Genomic DNA, 14,075 nt, shown 5'->3' with positions numbered 1-14,075 from the left:
AGAGTGAGACCCCGTCTCTACTATAAATAGAAAGAAATTAACTGGCAAACTAATATATATAGAAAAAATTAGCCAGGCATGGTGGCGCATGCCTGTAGTCCCAGCTACTCGGGAGGCTGAGGCAGAAGGATTGTTTGAGCCCAGGAGTTTGAGGTTGCTGTGAGCTAGGCTGACGCCACGGCACTCACTCTAGCCTAGGCAACAAAGCGAGTCTCTGTCTCAAAAAAAAAAAAAAAAAAAAAGAAGAAGAAGATAGACTAATGGCCAATAAACATATGAAAAAATACTCAACATCTCTAATCATCAGAGAAATGCAAATCAAAACCACAATAAGATATCACCTAGCTCCAGTGAGGATGGCTTTTATCAAAAGGTCCCAAAACAACAAATGCTGGCATGGATGCGAAGAGATGGGAACACTTATACACTGTTGGTGGGACTGCAAACTAGTACAACCTCTATGGAAAGTAGTATGGAGATACTTCAAAAAACTAAAAGTAGACCTACCATCATTAGCAATCCCACTACTGGGTATTTACCCAAAGGAAAAAAATTTATTGAAAAGACACCTGTATCCGAATGTTTATAGCAGCACAATTCACAATTGCAAAGATGTAGAAACAACCCAAGTGCCCCTCAATATATGAGTGTATTAATAAAATGTGGTATACATAGACTCTAGAGTACTAGGCAGCCATCAAAAAAGGTGAAGTAATGCCTCTTTTATTAACTTGGATGGAACTGGAGACCATTTTTCTACATGAAGTATCACAAGAATGGGAAAACAAACACCACATGTACTCACCATCAAATTGAAACTAATTGGTCAACACTTATGTGCACATAGGGAAATAACACTCACTAGAAATCAAGCAGGTGGGGGGAGAAAGATGGAGGGGGTGGGTGAATTCACAGCTAATGGGTACAATAACTTTGACTCAATGTACAAAAGCAATTTATGTAACCAAATCGTTTGTACCTCCATGGTATTCTGAAGTTTAAAAAATGATTACTAAAAAGAAAAAAAAGAAATCATCTGGGTACTGCTGGCCTATTGATTCTCTCTTTAACTCTAGTATGAACTAAAAGTTAAAAAAAATTAGCAGATGTAGAAGGGATATGTGAAAACTGATTATATGAATTGGAGTTATCTTGTCATACCCAACTAAATTAGTGTCAAGAGACCATGGGGAAGAAAAAGCACTTGGGCCCAAAGTGCCTACCAAGGGATTATATCACAAACAAGACGTCAAAACTGCCTGCTATAACCCTATGACCAGTTTTAGGTAGTAGCTGCTGAAATGAACTGTCATGACTCTAAGACCAGTTTTACCTACTGGTCCTACCTATCACTCACAAATCAAAGCTTGCCAGCTCCCCAAACCTTCACTGGTGATGAGTTTTCTTTCAAAAAATGTTAATATTTCTCTTTAAAAAAAAAAAAAACACAAAAACCTTCTCTTTTTTCTTCAGACACACAGAAGACTGCTCCCATCTGTGTGTATGCTCCAGAAGGCAATTCTGTTTTCCCAAATAAAACATTTTGATTTCCATTAAGTGATGGGGTTCCAATTATGTTGTCCAAGCTGTAGTGCAGTGGCTATTCACAGGTGCAATCACAGGGACTACAGCCTTCAACTACTTGGCTCAAGCGATCTTCCTGCCTTAGCCTACCGAGTAGCTGGGACTACAGGCATACAGGCCAGTGAAACCGGCCTCCCAAATACAACATTTTGTTTAGAAATTGGTCTATTTTTTCTTGACTTTGACAGATGGATGAGACAATTTTATATAGTCCATAATATCTAACTGGAAGGATAATCTCTAGGTAGGAAAGCAGGGCTACAAAGAGGTGAATGCTCACTTTTCTGATGCTCATGAAAAAGTTCAGACCAATCTCTTACTTCAGCACTCATATAGCCAAAAATCAAACTCAAGTTTTGATACTGAAGATTGCTGTGTTACAAGTTCAGTTGTAGTCATGGCCTTTACATAAACATTAAGATAAAAGGAAGGGCACTAACTTGGAAAGAATGGTAACTTGTCAATCAGAATGTAGACAGAAGGAAAATATTGGATAACTTAGAAAACCCTGAGCTCCACCCCTAGGTAAACCTCCCTTTGCATCAGAAAAAGTACCCCTTCCTTACTGGTGAGGGTGTCCTTGTCTTGCTTGAACACTCTGAGATTACCTCACCTAAGTGAGTAATCTTGCAAAGGGGAGCCCATTTTCCTTAGACCCTAAACTACCCCTATCAGTGGCCCCAGTGTTCCATAAATTCAATCTGTTTACTTTCCCAGCTATCCTAAAATGAATGTTGTAAAATGAACAGCAGTTATGCAGGAGTTCAACTCTATGGACTTTCCCTAATCAAGGCTGATCTGGCACCACAGCTGCTGAATCAGAACTGGCCGGTAGCAGTGGGCAACACTAACTCTGATATGGTACCATACTCCAAGTGGATAAGCCAATTGCCTATTGGCAAGTTCATTACCTTTGACCCCATTCATCATGAAGGGGATGATATCTGGACTTACTTTCCATGACTGCTTCATTTCTGGCAACATAAACTTCAGCAGACTATTTAATACATTTGCCATAATGCAAGGAACTGACAAAAAAAGATGATGATGATAAAGGGATAATGCCCACAAGATTCATTGATCTTACTAGTTACTTTATCTCAAAGTGCAATGGACTGTAAAAAACAATAGAGAAGACACAGAAGAATTCATTACACTAGCTTTTTTAAGGCTGGGGCAATCCACATTATGTGATAAATATTCTGAACCAATAATCAATATGAAGCTATGTTTCTTGCACAATCAGAATACATGGGTCCAGAAAGAAGACACGAGATGGAAGGTACATTTCTCACTCCACTCTCACACCAAATGACTTACTAATTTTTTGCCTCCAATCTCTGAGGACTCTGGCTCTGCTAATTCCATGCATATACCCCATAAGAATATGATTCCATTATACTGAAGCCCAGATGACCATGAGGCCATTTCAGGTTCAGGTTACTTCTGCCAATGGGCAAACATAAAAAAAATAGGCAGTTTTAGAATTGGTTGGTATGATTTTTACCAGTCCTCAAGAAGAAACAGGTTCACTGCTATACAACAGAGGCAGGAAGAAACGTGAATGAAACCTAAGGGATCCCCAGGGAGCATCAAAATACTGCCATGCTCTATGCTAAAAGTTAATGAAAAAGTATAGCAGCTGCAACAGTTTGGATATGGTCTGACCCCACCAAATCTCATGTTGAAATCTGATCCCCCATGTTGGAAGTGAGAGCTATTTGGATAATGGGACTGTATCTCTCATGAACAGTTTGGTGTTATCCTCATGATAATGAGTAAGTTCTTGCTTTTAGTTCCCACAAGAACTAATTGTTAAAAAGAGTCTGACACTTCCTCTCCACCCACTCCCTGCCTCTCTTTTGCTTCCTTCCTCTCACCATATGATGCCTGCTAAGGTTTGCCTTCACCATGAGTAGAAGCTTTCCTTCCTGAGTCCCTGCCAGAAGCAGATACTGGTGCCATGATTCTTGTGCAGCCTGCAGAGCTGTGAGTCAAATTAACCCTCTTTCTTTATAAATTCCCCAGTCTCAGCTATTCCTTTAGCAATGCATCCCTGTATACAGAACCACCAAGGGCTCTAAGTAAGGCAAAGAGATTATAAAACAGGTGATAAGGAAAGTACATCACAAGCTGGGCATGGTGGCTCACACCTGTAAAGCTAGCACTTTGGGGACTGAGATGGAAGGATTGCTTGAGGCCAGGAGTTTGAGACCAGCCTGAGCCACAGTGAGATCCTGTACAAATCTCTATAAAAAAACATAAAATTTAGCTGGGCATGGTGACATGCACCTGTAGTCTCAGCTACTTGGGAGGCTGAGGCAGGAGGATAGCTTGAGCCTGGGAGTTTGAGGATGTAGTGAGCTTTGATGATGCCACTATACTCTAGCTTGGGTGACAGAGTAAGACCCTGTCTCAAGAAAAAGGGAGGGAGGATGGGAGGGATGAAGGAAAGGAGGGAATAAGGAAGTTATTAACACAAATTAATATATCTTTTACCCATGACCAGCTGAAGAAACATGTCTGTAACATCTACTATATATTTTCTTTGCTACATCATGTATATATTTATAAGTTTTACTTCACTGATGTCATCCTTCTTTCTTTGCCCAGGTATTGTTTCCCTATCTATTTTTAAAGGGATGAGGGTATGGTTTAGTTTCACACTATCATGTACAAATTACAAAAAAAGCAAGAGAAACATTATGAAATTACAGAAAATATTCTAGAGATTATAATTTTGAAATATATACTGAATATTAAAACTTCTAAATATGGCTAAACATTATATTGAGGGAATTCCATAATCATCAATTCTTGTATTAGAAAAGACTAAAAATAAATTAGCTAAGTACACAAATCTAAGAATTGACAAGAATAAAAAACAAAAATAAAAAATCAGAGGTCAGTCACAAAACATATAAAATAAATAATATCACATATAACAAATGAAACACAAATTAATAAGATAGAAAACAAAAAGACAATAGTTAGGATAAGCAATATATTAATAAAAAGCTGGTTCTGTGATTGCTTTGACAGCACATCTACTAAAACTGGATACAGAGAAGATTAGCATGGCCCCCGCACGAGGATGACAGGCAAATTCATGAAGTGTTCCATTTAAAAATAAATAAATAAGAAAAAAAATCTAAAGCTGATTCTTTGTAAACAGTCAAAGAAAACAAACTTCTGAAAGGATTTATGGCATGAAAACAAATTTTTAAAAGCACAAAAATAATACTAATGTAAAAGAGGGGACATAATCATAGATTACAGAATAGATTTTAAAATATCCTAAGAAATACTATTAACAATCTTATGCCAATAAATCTTAAAAATAATATGAGACGCTAAAATTTCAAGAAAAATATCAATTACTAAAATTGACTCATGTAGAAATAGAATATTAAATAAATCAATAACCATTAAAGAAAACAAATTAATCAAGTTTTTCTCCCTTAACCAAACCACCAATTTTCTAAAAGATAGCAGGCCCAGACATTTCTAAAGGTAAGCTTTACCAAACGTTTAAAGAAAGGTTAATAGCTACATTAACTTTTACAAAGTCTAGAAATAACGTGAAGGTATACAGTCTACAAAGCCAGAATAATTTAGACCAAAATTAGCCATGGATATGACAAGAAAGGAAAAGAAAATTATAAACCAATCTCATATGTAAACACAGAAGAAAGAATCTAGAAAATCAAAGGCAGTAGTGTAGTAAAAATAATACATCATGACCATGAAGTTTTATCCTAATATAAAGCAACTGGAACATGCGTGTCCAGCAGCTAATATTTCAACATTACTGAGTTCCATAGGTCTTTCCCTACATTCTTGAAAATATGTATTTTGAAATGATTACTGAACAAGATAAGCCCCTTACTAGAAGCCCCTAGCACTCATCACCCTCACAAAGGCACCAAAACAACTACATCTTAACAAAAATAACTTAGGGAGAGTGCAAGACTGCATCAGACAAGTAACAAAACCCTGAAAAACATACAAACTTAGGATGGCCACATAGAGAACAGAAGGAAACACCAAGCCTCCATCATCCCAGCCCCCAAAAGGGATCAGCTAGAAACCAGGAGGAACTTCTCCCTACACTGAGGAGGTACACAAAAGGGTCCAAGGGGCCCACATTAACACTTTGTACCTCATCAATGGGGTCACTTGAAGTCTTCACAGGCACTAAGCCCATCCAAGAGAGCCCTCTGGGGTCCACATAGCTATGTTCTCCACAGAGAAGTAGCCAACACTGTGCCCTGTCCCCTGTGGCCCACATGGCTATACCATCATCTTGGAATTCTTTGGAACTATGGGTGGGTGTGTCTTACTCCCAGGATGCAGACAATACACCTTAAGAACAAACTGAAAAAATCCTCAATAAAACACTAGCAAACAGAATTAAACAGCACATCAAAAAGATAATCTACCACGATCCAGTGGGTTTCATCCCAGGGATGTTCAACATATGCAAATTAATAAATGTGATTCACCACCAACAGAAATAAAAACAAAGACCATATGATAATCTCAGTAGATGAAGAAAAAGCATTCGATAAAATCAAGCACCTTTTCATGATAAAAACCCTCAACCAACTAGGTACAGAAGAAACGTATCTTAAAATTATAAGAATGATATATGACAAACCCACAGCCAATATCATGCAGACTAGGGAAAGTTGAAAGCATTCCCCCTAAAAATTGGAATAAGATAAGGGTGCCCCATTGTCACCACTTCTATTTAACATAGAATTGGAAGTACTAGCCAGAGTAATCAGGCAAGGAAAACAAAAGGCATCCAAATAAGGCAAGAGGAGGTCAAACTATCCCTGTTTGCTGACAATACAATCTTGCATCTAGAAAACCTTAAAGACTTAAACCAAAAGACTCCTGGAATTGACAAATTCAGCAAAGTCTTGGATTACAAAATCAATATAAAAATCAGTAGCATTTCTATATACTAATAACAGTCTAGCTGAGAATCAAATCAAAGACTCAAACCATTCACAATAGCTACAAAGAAAATAAAATATCAAGGAATTTTACTTAATCAACAAGGTGAATGATCTCTACAAGGAGAACTATGAAAAACTGAGGAAAGAAACTGCAGATGACACAAACAAATGGCAAAACATCCCTGCTCATGGATTGGTACAATCAACATTGTTAAAATGTCCACACTGCCATACTACCCAAAGTGATTTACAGATTCAATGGAATCCCCATCAAAATACCAGCGTCATATTTCACAGATCTAGAAAAAATAATCCTAAACTTCATTTGGAACCAAAAAGAGCCTAAACAGCCAAAATGATCAGAAAAGCAATAAGAACAATCTGGAGGCATCACATTACCAGATTTCAAAGTATACCATAAGGTTATAATAAACAAAACAGCATATAACTGGTATAAAAGCAAAGACAAAGAGCAATGGAACATTATGGAGAACCCAGAAATAAAACCATCTACCTACAACCAACTGACTTTTGACAAAATAGACAACATACACTTGGGAAAGGAAGCCCTTTTCAATAAATGGTGTTGGGAAAAATGGATAGCCACATGCAGAAGAATGAAACAGGACCCCTCTCTCTCACCACTTACAAAAATCAATCCAACATGGATTAAAGAATTAAACGTTAAGGCATGAAACCATAAAAATTACAGAAGAAAACATATGACAAACTCTTCTAGACATCAGCCTAGGCAAAGAGTGTATGTAGTGTGTCTGGTGCGTGGGTATACACATATATTTCTCTCTACCTTAGATATGCTTCAGAAAACATACATAAATTATGGTTTTCCCATCAAGTTAGGTTTTGCCTGTTTTACCTCAAGTAGTATAAATAACTTTTATTACAGAATTACATGTATGTGCTTTTTAAAACAAAAATATAAAGTAAAAACAAACACAATGTCCCAAATATATTACTTATCTATATTCAATAATATAAGCATTGCTGCATAGGCAATTCTGAGAAGTTTTGCTATAAAAAATATTTTTAAAATGAGTGACAGCTAAAAGGAGCTTAAGAAGTTGTAACCTGATGAAAATAATCTAGTAAACAGGGAAAAATTAACACTACACACAGTAAGTTAAGAATAAAAGTGCCATACAAAAGAAATGTTAGACAATAATAAATTGGTGCTGCTCTCATGTGCTCTCTGAAGCACACCTGTGTGCTTGATGTACATGCTCCCATATACATTCACCCCAATTTGAATCCAGGCTCTTTAAAATTGAGAATGAAGAGGAAATATTATTATTCTGATTCAATGATTATTATATTATTCAGAGAATAATATAAACATTAATAATTCCTTGAACAAAACAGATCAAAGTATGTTGTTGCCCTACTTATAATATTTGGTACCTTCCTCCTAAGATGAATTTGGTCCATTATAATTTAGCCCTAAAATTACAAGCTTCTTTTAGGGGGTAAAACATTTATTTTTCAATTGAACTAAAACTTGGCTAGTAAAAATGACAATTCCTGAAACTACAGAAGTTAGCTATTCCTAATTCAAATCACACTACTAATTTCTACAATTTAAAATAAAAAAAATTATAAATGTTTCATAATGTAATGTTTTTTTAATTTTTTATTTGTTTTTTAGATTTTTTTATTTTTTTTATTTCAGCATATTATGGGGGTACAAATGTTAAGGTTACGTACATTGCCCTTGCTCCCCTCCCGCCTCGAGTCAGAGCTTCAAGCATGGCCATCCCTAAGACAGTGCGCATCACACTCACTATGTATATAAATACCCATCCCCCATAATGTAATGTTTTATAAAATAACCAAAGATAGCCCCTATATATTGGCCCCTATGTTGTTTATTTCTTTATAGCAGGCAAGCACCATTAGCTCAGATACCACCACTGCCAAACTCAAAATTTTACACATCTAATTGTTTAGATATTGCCCCAATAAGCGCATTCTCAGCCATTTTAGACCCTGAATGCATAAACCGCACTCAACATTTGCTAACCATATATAAGACTAGTCTTGGGGCTCTGAAGTACCCCAAGCTGCCCTTTAGAGCTCTCTGACCCAGAGATTCTCCATTTTATAGCTGAATAACCTCACCTAAACACATAAGCTCCACTTCTGCTACCTACCCCTCTGCCCCAGAGAATTCTCTTGCCCTCTTCCCCATCTAGGTGGTGGCTCTGCTGTCTTTGGAAATTCTATCTCCCGAAGGTCATGGCTGTGAAGGACTTCCCTTTGCAACCTGACAAATTGCTGCCCCATAGCTCCTTGTGTGCTACTGCCACTGCCATAAGAATGGGCATGTCTTTTTCCCTGATAAGCCCTGAAATCTGAAACTTACTACAAATGTGTAAATTTTTTCAGTGAAATTTTACCATAAGTAGCAACTATATTTGAATCATTTTAAGAGAAAACTAGATATCAAGAAATACCTTGAAAGCTATCCAAAAATTTGAAAAATTTTAAAGTTCCCATACGAAAATTTCCACATATAGCCTATTCAAGCAATTATTGACATGTTGTCAACCAAATGAAAAACAATAAGCACTTTAGCACAAATTGCACAAGTTTTCTAAGCAGCAGCTGAAATACCCTAAGAAACAATGAGAACACAGGGGTCATGGTCCCCTCCCCAAAGTGAGCAAGGTACAACTAAGAAGACACATGGCAGAAACCCAGTACATGTTCTCTCTCACTGGGAGGTCTCCTCATTGTTGACTAGTATGTGCTAAGGCAGAGCCCCAAGCTCTGGTCATGCTGATCTAACTAAGATCTGGAAAAACACCCAGGAAAAATCTGACCATTTTAATCCACAACACCACCTAGGCAGTTTTGATGTCCAAAATACTTTACCTTAATCTAATAATGAGAAACAATTAGACAAATATAAATTGCGGGACATTTTGCAAAATGATTGGCCTGGGCAATTCAACAACATCAATCATGAAATGAAAAAGAACATCAAAGCTGGGGAACTGTTATAAATTAAAAGAGATAAAAATTACATAATGACTAAATATAATAATTAATTTCCAATTAGATCCTGTACCCTTTCCCCCCACCCCGGAAAAAAGCAATCAACAAAAACAGCTGTAAAAGAGATTCTTAGGAAAATTAGGGACATTTAAACATGGACTATATGTTTTTTATTGTATCAATGTTAAGTTTCCTAAGTGTAATAAATATATTGTCATGTTGGAGAATGTCCCTTTTCTTATGAGATACATATTGAATTATTTAGCAATGAAGCATTAGAATGTCTAAATTCTAATGTGGGGGTAAGAATGTGACTGCAATGTGGCAAAATATTGGTAACTGGTAAATCTAAGGGAAGTGGATATGAATGTTCTGTATATTATTCTTCTAAATTATATGTAGATTTGAAATTTTTCAAAATAAAAAGTTAGATTAAAAAGTCAGACAAGTTTTTCTTTTAAAGATAACATGAAAGAATCATTCCCAAGCCAAATATGTTGCCATTTGCCATTCAGTTATGGTTATGAGGGCCATGACCTTGATTCTTTTACACTGTATTCTATTTCCTCTTCTCAGATTCTCTCTCAGATCCCTTTTAATCACGCTTTCACTTCCATCAGTCAACCCAAACTACACTTACCAAGATCTCCTATAAAATCTCACATTGCCCCAATACTCAACTCTTGGTCCTCATCTTAATCTCAACAGCATCAGACATATTCAATCATTCCCTCCTCTAAATATTTTCTTTGTTGTTCTCTAAGACACTAATGTTTCATGTCTCCCTATACCTCACTGTCCACGATTTTTCAACCTCTTCTGACTGATTCTTCTCTTCCTCCTACCACTAAACACTACAGTTTCCAAGGATTCTATCTTCTACTCACTTCTTTTTTTTTTTCTTTTATTTTTTTCATTTCAAGAAAATATGAGAGTACAAACATTTTGGTTGCATTTTATATTTTTGCCTCTACCTAGCAAGGGTTAGAGGTTTGCCCTTCCCCTCCACCATGTTCACCACATCCCTCGGATGTGGGTCTACTCCCCCAACCCCCAAATCCCTTTTGAGCACCATAGTGTTAATCAGTCAGTACCAATTTGATGGTGAGGACATGTGAAGCCCATTTTTCTGATCTTGTGTCACCTCACTTTGGATAATGGGCTTAAGTTTAATCCAGGATAATATATGCAGTGCTGGCTCACTGTCATTTCTTAGAATTGAGTAATATTCCATTGTAAATATATACCAAATTTTAATAATCCACCTATGAATTGATAGGCACTACTCACTTCTTCTTCGCCTACAGTAACTCCTTTACTGTTTTCATCCAGCTCCCTAGCTTTAAATACCTTCTAAATGCTAATGACTTCCAACTTCACACCACAACTCCACATTCACATAGCCAACTGCCTATTTGACATCTTTACTTCAGTATCTAAGAGTTATTTCAAATTTAAGATGTCAAAAATTGAATTGATTTCCTCCCCAAAACATATCCCTTCCCAAACTTCTACATCTCAGTGAATGGCAAATACATTCTTATAGTTATTTAGGCAAAAAACTCTAGAGTCACATTCAATTCCTCTTTTTCTATGCTATTAGCAAATCCTGTCAGCTCTAACTTCAAAATTTAAACACCTTACCCATTTCTTATAATCCCAGTGAGTACTTGAGTCTAAGACATCATGATGGCTAGTATAATCTTCTGCCTAGTCTCCCTGCTACTATCCCTGCCCCACTATAATTCTAGTCTCAACAAAGCATCCCAGAATAAAGAACATGTCCCTTCTCTGTCCAAAGCCTCCTGAATGGCTTCCTGGACCATTCAACAAAAACTAATGCCCTTAACATGGCCTACAAGGCTCTATTACATTCAGCCGTTTGCTCCCTGTATAAGCCCATCTCCTTTTATTACCCTCGCATTCATGCATTCACCTACAGTAAAATTGCTTCACTATTTCTGAACAAGACAGGCATACTCTGCATGTAAAGAAAAAAAAGAGATTAAACATGTGGATTAATAGCATTTAGGACCTGGAAAAGGAGAGGTATCACTGAAGCAATATTCATAACAGTGGGAAAAAATAGGAGAAGAATACAACTTACAAATATAATAGGGAACAGAATAAAATATCATGAATAGAAAAAATAAATACATTAACTCAATACAGTGATTATTTCTAGATGAGAATATAATGAACATTTTTATTTCTTCTTCAAACTTCCCTTATATTTTCAAAGGTTTTAAGCTTCCATAGGACTGGTCTATTTCTTGCTCCAAGATTGGCCCTTGCTCCAAGGATGTGGTCCAGGGTATGGTCAGTTAGGGGTCTCAACAGAAAGCCAAAAGTACTTTATCAAAGCCCCTACAATGTGCTAACAGTACTGATTGTCTGGTGTAGGCTACTCAGATTTTTAACCTACCAGGGGTACTCTTTTATTAACATTCCTAGAGTCTTGCACTGCCCATAAGAAACTGGGAATAATTCCATCATATAAGGGGAATCTGTATACTGATTAAGGCCCCCATTCTCTGTACTCTCTCTTCTCTGAGATTTTGCACCTTAATTTCCAGCCTACCTGGAAATTCCAAATTCCAACCTCCATATCCTCAAAGCATTACCACATTCTTTTAATTATCGATAGGTAAGGTTTTATATGATTGTCATTTTGTTAACTGTTTCCTATTGTGTATTCTTCTGCATTTACTCTCTTACTTTGTGTTTCATTAATTTGTTGTAGTGATATATTTTGATTCCTTTCTCTTTTTCTCTTCTGCATCTTCTATAGATATTTTCTTTGTGGTTACCATGAGGCTTATGTAAAACATCTTATAAGAGTCTATTTTAATCTGATAACAACTTCAATCAAATATAAAAACCCAACAATTCCCTCTCCTAATTTTGTTACTGATGTCACAATTTACATCTTTTATATTGTGTATCCATTAACAAATTTTGTAGTTTATAGCTATCTTTAGTACTCAGTACTAAGAGGTAGCTGTTTCTTCATATCTGCAGACACCAAGGCAAAGCTAAAAAGAGGATGAAGAATTGGGGATATATGACCACAACCAAAAAACTGAAATAAATAGCCAGTAGCTGACCATAGAGATGGAGTTCTATGCCTTGCCAAATAACTCAAACTAATTGTCTAAGATTGTTTAACTCAGTAAGTTACAAGAGAACACAGACAACTAAATAAAGAAAATGATAGGTGAACATTGTGAGAATATCAAAATAAGATAGAAACCATAAAAAAAAAGAACCAAATAAATTCTAGAGCTGAAGAATACAATAGCTGAATTGAAATTTCTATAGAGAACTTCAACAGCATTCTTGATCAAGTAGAAGAAAGAATGAGTCAATTTGAAGACAGGTCATTTGAAATTATTCATTAAGAGGATTAAAAAGAAGAAAGAGCTGGGTGAAGTGCCTCGCATCTGTAATCCCAGCTACTTGGGAGGCTGAGGCAGGTGGATTGCTTGAGCCCAGGAATTCAAATATAGCCTGGGCAACTTTTATACTAAAAGTGAGTCATGTACTACCTTTATATTATTACAATATTCTGTATATGTCTACATATTTGCCTTTACCTATGAGTTTTATATTTTCATATACTTTCATCTTGCTGTTTAGCATCCTTTTATTTCAATGTAAAGAACTCCTTTTAGCATATTTTGTAAGGCATGGGACAAACTTCCTCAGTTTTGTTTGTCTGGGAAAGCCTTTCTCTCACCTTCATTTTTGGAAGACAGCTCTTTTTCCCCTCAGTACAATGAATGTATCATCCGTCTCCCTTCTGGCCTGCAAGGTGTCCACCGAGAAATCTGCTGATAAGTCTTATGGAGGCTCCCTTATATGAGACAAAGTCCTTTTACTCTTGCTACTTTCAGATTCTGTCTTCAACTTTTGACAATTTGACTATACTGTATTTCAGTGTGTATTTCTTTGGGTTCATCTTAAAGGGGCTCTTTGGACTTCAAGAAACGATGTCTTCTCCCCAGATTTGGGAAGTCTTCAGCCATTATTTCTTTAAATAAGCTTTCTAACCTATTCTTTTTCTCTCTTCTCCTTCTGATAGTTCCATATTGAGTATATTGGTTTGCATAATGGTATCCCACAAGTTCCTTAGGCTTTCTTAACATTTTTTCATTTTTTTTTGTTATTATTATTTTTCAAGAGATGGGGTCTCAGTATGTTGCCCAGGCTATATTTGAATTCCTGGGCTCAAGCAATTCACCTGCCTCAACCTCCCAAGTAGCTGGGATTATAGGTGCGGGGCACTTCACCCAGCTCTTTCTTCTTTTTAATCCTCTTAATGAATAATTTCAAATGACCTGTCTTCAAATTGACTCATTCTTTCTTCTACTTGATCAAGAATGCTGTTGAAGTTCTCTATAGAATTTTCAATTCAGTTATTGTATTCTTCAGCTCCAGAATTTATTTGGTTCTTTTTTTTATGGTTTCTATCTTATTTTGATATTCTCACAATGTTCACATATCATT

The 14,075-nt window shown here is 36.3% G+C and overlaps 1 protein-coding gene and 1 non-coding gene across 10 annotated transcripts in view; one reads left to right on the top strand and one right to left on the bottom strand.

Annotated features, from left to right (window-relative positions):
* Positions 1 to 14,075, bottom strand: part of DOCK3 (dedicator of cytokinesis 3) — a 599,374-nt gene that overhangs the window by 422,486 nt on the left and 162,813 nt on the right. The gene's annotated exons all lie outside the window — the stretch shown is intronic.
* On the top strand, positions 4,611 to 4,713 carry LOC142874992 (U6 spliceosomal RNA). Its single transcript, XR_012922576.1, has one exon. It is a non-coding gene; the product is annotated as a U6 spliceosomal RNA (small nuclear RNA).

This window comes from Microcebus murinus, chromosome 1, assembly GCF_040939455.1.
Source record: "Microcebus murinus isolate Inina chromosome 1, M.murinus_Inina_mat1.0, whole genome shotgun sequence".
NCBI classification, from domain to species: domain Eukaryota; kingdom Metazoa; phylum Chordata; class Mammalia; order Primates; family Cheirogaleidae; genus Microcebus; species Microcebus murinus.
This window is presented reverse-complemented; position numbering and strand designations above follow the sequence as displayed.